This window comes from Anolis sagrei, chromosome 1 (assembly GCF_037176765.1).
Source record: "Anolis sagrei isolate rAnoSag1 chromosome 1, rAnoSag1.mat, whole genome shotgun sequence".
In the NCBI taxonomy this organism is placed as follows: domain Eukaryota; kingdom Metazoa; phylum Chordata; class Lepidosauria; order Squamata; family Dactyloidae; genus Anolis; species Anolis sagrei.
The window spans coordinates 217,408,867-217,415,174 of record NC_090021.1 but is presented as its reverse complement, the minus strand read 5'-3'; positions in this window follow the sequence as shown (position 1 = coordinate 217,415,174).

The window sequence follows — 6,308 nt, the reverse complement described above, 5'->3', positions numbered from 1 at the left end:
CAACTTCATGGCTGGAATATAAATAATGAAATGTTGTTCTTAGGATAAAGATAGGAAGCTAAATCCAGTGTCAATGGAGCCACTGGAACCAATGGTACTTGTTGCCTATGCCCTTCACTAACTCGGTTCCCTTCAGCTGAATGGGTCTAATCAAGTTGTTGCTCCAGCGGTACATTATACCACAAAAATTGGCCAAATGCTATAAAGATGTTAAGGAGAGTTGTTGGAAATGTAAAACTCAAACAGGAACTTTTTTCCATATGTGGTGGGGATGCAAAATTGCTAGAACCTACTGGAAAAGGGTTAATGAAACCACACAAAAATTTAAATATAAAATTTGAAATGAAACCCGAGTATTACCTATAGGGATATTAGATGCGTAAATGGACAAGAATCACAACATCTTATTTAATTGCATGACTACTGCAGCCAGAATCATGTACGCTAGGAAATGGAAGACCAAAGATAACCCAACAGAAGAAGAGTGGAAATTAAAGATATTAGATATAATGAACATGGACAGACTAACCTATTTTTTGAAAGGACACCAAGGCAAACCCAAATGCCAAACAGACTGGACTTTATTAAATAACTTTTTGAAAACATAAGAAAATGAAGCAAACACTGGATGACGGAGAGAATATTTACAAATAACTAAGAGACTAATAACCCTGATAGAAAAAACTTGAAAGTCAAACAATAAGAACTGTTATCTTTATTTTTACATTTTCCCATTTTTTTCATTTTTACTTTTATTCCAATTTTTCATTGTTAAAAGCTTTTCTTTGTTTTTTCCCATTTTTTTCTTTTTCTTTCTTCCTTTTGCTTTCCCTACCCCTCTCCAAAAGGCCTTCAACTGTCAGTTTACAGTATAACTAGGTGCTAAAAATGTTGGTTTGTTTTTATTCTTACCCTTAGGGCTACCCTTCTTACCCCTCTTCCCATTCTAGTAGTTTCCTCTCCCATTCCCCAAACACCTTAATCCCTTTACCTAAACTTTCCCTTGCAAAAATAAAAAGATTTTTTTTAAGTTGTTGCTCTTCTCTCTGCTCCAACAGAGATTTACAGTTAGCCCTCTACATTAGAGTTTTGCATTTGATTATTCATGGATTTCATCAAAATGTTCTTTCTTGAAATCCCTAGATTCTCCAGTGCAACTCTACGGTTAACGTCCTCCGGCGTGATTATATGGAATCACAAGAGTTTCATTTTTTCAAGATCTGTAGCCTTCCTTGTGAAAGATGCCATAGCATTGAGCCCTATGGCTGTCCAAGTGGTGCCAAACTGCAATAATTTGATAGTATAGATGCATCCTCAGTGGCTTTGTTTCTATGCCAGTTATTTTGCAATCCAGGCAGAGGGCCCTTCCAGGCAGGCCTAATATCCCAGGATCTGATCCCAGGTTTTCTGCTTTAAACTGTATTATATGAGTCCACACTGCCAGATAATCTGGGATAAACAGAAAACCTGGGGTATAAGGCTCTGTCTGGGCCAAGTTTCCTCTTAAAGGGAATAACAGCATCAGCACATTTGTGTTTAGACTGGATTGCAAGCTGTGTTTGTGTGTATGCGCATACCTTCAAGTTAGCTCCATTAATTGTGTAAGAATTTTCATAGGCAAGGAAAACGCAGGTGTTTTCATCGCTTCCTTCCTTTGAAATATAGCCTTTAAAACATACCACTTTAAAAACAATAGTAAAGAAACAAAGATACCACAACTGGAAGATTACCCTCCATTTCAATCAAAACGTGTTAAAGTGATTTTTTCCTTAAAGTTGTCTTTTATTGTCTCTCCTTTTATTGTTTTTTTTTTTTTTTTTACCATTGCTGTTATCCCTGCCTGTCAATATGACAAAGTTGTCTTGATCATCCTAGAAATCATGGTACATTTTTCTAGATAAATCCCTTCTAGCTTCTCAAGAGTAACACTAATTTTGTAAGAGACAGATTTAGATGCAAGTGAAGTTCCTGATTTCCATAAAGTATAAATAACAGAAAAGCAATTGCCAGGCTAAATGAAAGAAAAGAGGTGGGCCTTAGGTCTTCCAAAATTAGGTTGATTAAAAAAAAGAAGGAAGAGTAGTAATTCTCATTATATTTGCAATTACTGCTAAGTAAAATGCTATATGTATTAGGCACAGTAGAACTAAGGCTTGGATTCACTTCTCCTTTGTTATGGCTGCAGACATAATCTATGGAATGCCTTGACTTCAATTTCCTGTCTGTCCCAAGAAACCTGGTGCCTTGGCACTTGATACAATCAACTTTTTCATTACCTTTCATCATTTCTTTTGTTGTGAGGCAGAAAATGTAGGAATGATCGCTGAATGCAAAATAGCATGAGCATCCCTCCTTCCACAGAACTCCTGTCTCCCAAGATAAAGGGGGAAATCATTGCTCCAGTGGATGTTGGAAAACACTTGTGTACTCATCCCTAAAAATGCACTCCAAGGCATGAGCAAGGAATGAATGGGAATAGGAAATTATACATGTTCTCTACTGGAAAAGCAAAGTTGAAAATCACAAGTTGTTCCTTAGTCTACAATGTTTACTGAGATACGATGAAATGTTTCCAATTCATGTTTTTATTATTTAAAATGCTATCAGTGAAAAGTTAAAACTGGGCATTACTTCATGAACAGTTTGCAAACAGAAATAATTCTTTGTAATTTCTCATGATTCAGAATAATTTCTTTCTTTTTGTGTAAGAAAGCGGAGAGTATTGTGTATTTAAAGGGAGAAGCTTTGGAGAATAGATGTCAAACTGTGCAACAACAAAATCATTTGTCAGCACCAGTATTTCAGCCCTGTGTTTTCCACTGACAAGACACCTTTCCTTTCCTAACATCTGTTTTCTGTATACTATGATCTTTCAGGCAGGTTCCTCTTTGCTACTCTATTAACACTGCACGAGGTTTGTGCTGCCAAGACCATTTTACAGAGCTACTAAATGAATTCACTCCTTGTTATTTGTCATTTTCTGGTTCAGCTAAGGACAAAAGCTTATGGAAGAACGGGCAAGAAAAGCACATACATGCCCAAGTGTTGTCTGAATAATTTGCACATTCCCTGCTTTGTGACTTTAGAAAATAACTATTCATTACATAATGCTAATTCAGTAAAAACCTGCATGAATTTGCAGGGCTATAATTTTGAATGGCTGTCAGGAAAAAGACAAAAAAGCAAGGAATTCAAAATGTGGTGCTATTTTCAGAAATACCATGGATTGCCAACAGACAAATGCAAATCAAACCTGAATTCCCACTAGGAACTAAGATAACCACATTAAGGCTATCATACTTCTGATATAGCATAAGAAAACACAACTCTTTGGAAGAGAGCACAACACTGGGGAAAGTTGAAAGCAGTAGAAAACGATCACGTTACACAGCCCAACAGCAACATTTCTTGGTGTCTTGGTTTTTAGCCGTGTTCCTGGGATTATTTGAAGAGCCAATTCAGAAAATTGCACTGGGTAGACTGCATTAGCTCTAGTTTCTTAAATATATGTATCAGTTCTAGTTTCTTAAATATACTGTATTTACTCGAATCTTAAAGCTCACCTTTTTTGGCCAAATGATCATGCCAAAATTGGGATGTGAATTAGATTTGCATCTTATGGTCCTTTTAGTGCTGAACCAAAGCAAAAAGGGGAAGCTGCTTCAGGAGCTACACCTGGAGCTCGTATTTAAGGGATGTCATCTATAATTGCAGATGGGCAATTCTCTCACCAGAAACGACCTACGGTTTCTCAAGTCACTCCTGATACGGAAAAAAAAAATCTGTAATTTGTCTTAACTCATTGCTATGCAATCCAGGAATTTGTAGTTTGGTGAGGCACCAGTATTCTTTGGCAGGTAGTAACGTAAAGGAAAAGGTTTTCCCCTGACATTAAGTCCAGTAATGTCCAGCTCTGGGGTGTGGTGTTGATCTCCATTTCTAAGTCGAAGAGTCGGCATTGTCCGTAGACACCTCCAAGGTCATGTGGCTAGCATGACTACATGGAGTGTCGTTACCTTCCCGCTGGAGCGGTACCTATTGATCTACTCACATTTGCATGTTTTCGAACTGCTAGGCTGGCAGAAGCTGGGGCTGACAGCAGAAGCTCACACCACTCCCCGGATTTGTACCTGCGACCTTTCGGTCAATAAGCTCAACAGCTCAGTGATTTAATCCACTGCACCACCAGTGGCTCCCTTTCTTTGGCAGGGAAGGCTTAAATTCTTGTCAAATTACAGCACCCTCAGGATTCTATAGCATTGAGCCAAGGCAGTTAAAGTGGAATCATTCTACACCATAGATGCACTCCAAGGTTTTCTTTTCCATTCCTGGAAGCTTTGGCATTCTAGCACAATTTGTTGTAACGAAGAAAATCTAAGCAGACAGCAACAGTAATGTGCACCTCTTTTGACCAAACTACAGAAAACACACTTTTTGCTGCTGTACATTGCATTAGGCAGCATTATTTTTTGGTTTCGGGGTAGCAAAATCAATTTGATAGCAAAGCATATGCATGGGTAATGGTCTCACCTTTAAGAATATTGATGTCTATAAAAATCTGGACACTTCTAATAGGACCGGCTTTGGCACAGCAGGTTAAACACCGGCTGTAGTCAATCTTGTCAATCGAAAGACTGCCAGTTCAAAGCCAAGTCAGGGTGAGCTCCTGGCCTTAGCCTAGCTAGTGGTTTGAAAGCAAAAATGTGATTAGAGTAAAAAGTACCACTCATAAAAAGTGGGGGAGGTATTCTGAGTCACCCAGAAGGAATGCCGGTGATTCAGTCCAAAGGAGGAAGTTACAAACTAGCTTTTTGGCAGGGAGATGGAGCGATAGCACACGACCCCCCCCCCCCCCCGGCCGGAATTGAGCACACCACCTTCCAAGATGCCGGAAAGATGGGGGAAGCTGATATATATACCTCTTATCTATGTATAATTGTCTAACTTGTGTATAAAATGGCACTGAATGTTTGCCGTATATGTATGTTCTGTGATCTGCCCCAAGTCCCCTTCAGGGTGAGAAGGGCGGAATATAAATATTGTAAATAAATAAAAATATGAAAGATAAATTAAGGAAAGTGAAGTGGTAACATTCCTTTCACTGTTACTAATCATAAGATCAGGGTGTGTTGAGTTGCAATTCTGTAAAACCAGCAAGTCTTGCGTCTTGCTCGTGGTAACTGAAGCAATTAACCCAATATAACCATATTGAAAGAATGAAAATAGTGTTTGTAATCCCAGGGCTTCTATTGGCATCCACTTCCTTACATTAAACTGAAATAGAATATTTTAAGAACAGAACTGCAACTCAGTTCAGACCCGTTCATGCTGCCACTGAGATATCTTACAGGGCTGCTGAAATCTTCTCTTGCATATTGGAAAAGCAACATCCTTGCACAAGGGGTCCTTTGTATCAAAGTGATTACTCTCCAGTGCTCCATCTTCCTCTAAATAAGATCTTGCCAACACTATTACTATTATCCCAGCGAGAAATGTATTTCAGTTCATGGACCACTTCTACCAACTAAGGTAATGGCACACAGCATTATGAGGCTGATTTTGCAAGATACATTCAAGTGCCAAATTCACTTGAACAGGAGGTGATCCCTTGTCAAATTTTAGATGCATACTATGATCACAAAATCACACTACAACTAAAGAAGTGAATGAGAATGAAGAATGGGTCACGAAGAGACTGATCTTTAGCATCACTACATTTATAGCTTCTATTCTTCACACAGCACAACACAATATACACAGTTCAGCCCCATTTTAATGTTCCCAGCTTTTAATGTAAGGACTGCCCAAGTGAATTTTAAGGTGATGTGTGTCATTTGAAACTGTGCCTCTGCCATTTTCACCAGTACAAATCCAATTAAGAACTATGTGGGTTCGGAAATAGGGAAGGTTGTAGTAACGAAAGGGGGCAAGGCCATGGCTAAAATCATGTAAGCTCAAAGTCAAATAAAATAAAATAGCTGTTACCTTTTATGTTTAAAAGGCAAAGTATTAAATAGAGTGAATGTGTAAGTTAAAAGAACATAAGAGTTGCATCCAACACTTGCTATCTACAGTGGGGGGGGGGGGGATTATTTAGTCAGATACCAATTGTACAAGTTCTCCCATTTAAAAAGATGAGAGAGGCCTGTAATTGATATCATAGGTAGACCTCTACTATGACAGACAACACATCCAGGTGCAAGTGGTGGGGACAAGAGACAGGGCCTCCTCAGTGGTGGCCCCTTGGCAGTGGAATTCCCTCCCTAGGGATATTAGATCAGCCCCCTCCCTCCTGACCTTCCGTAAGA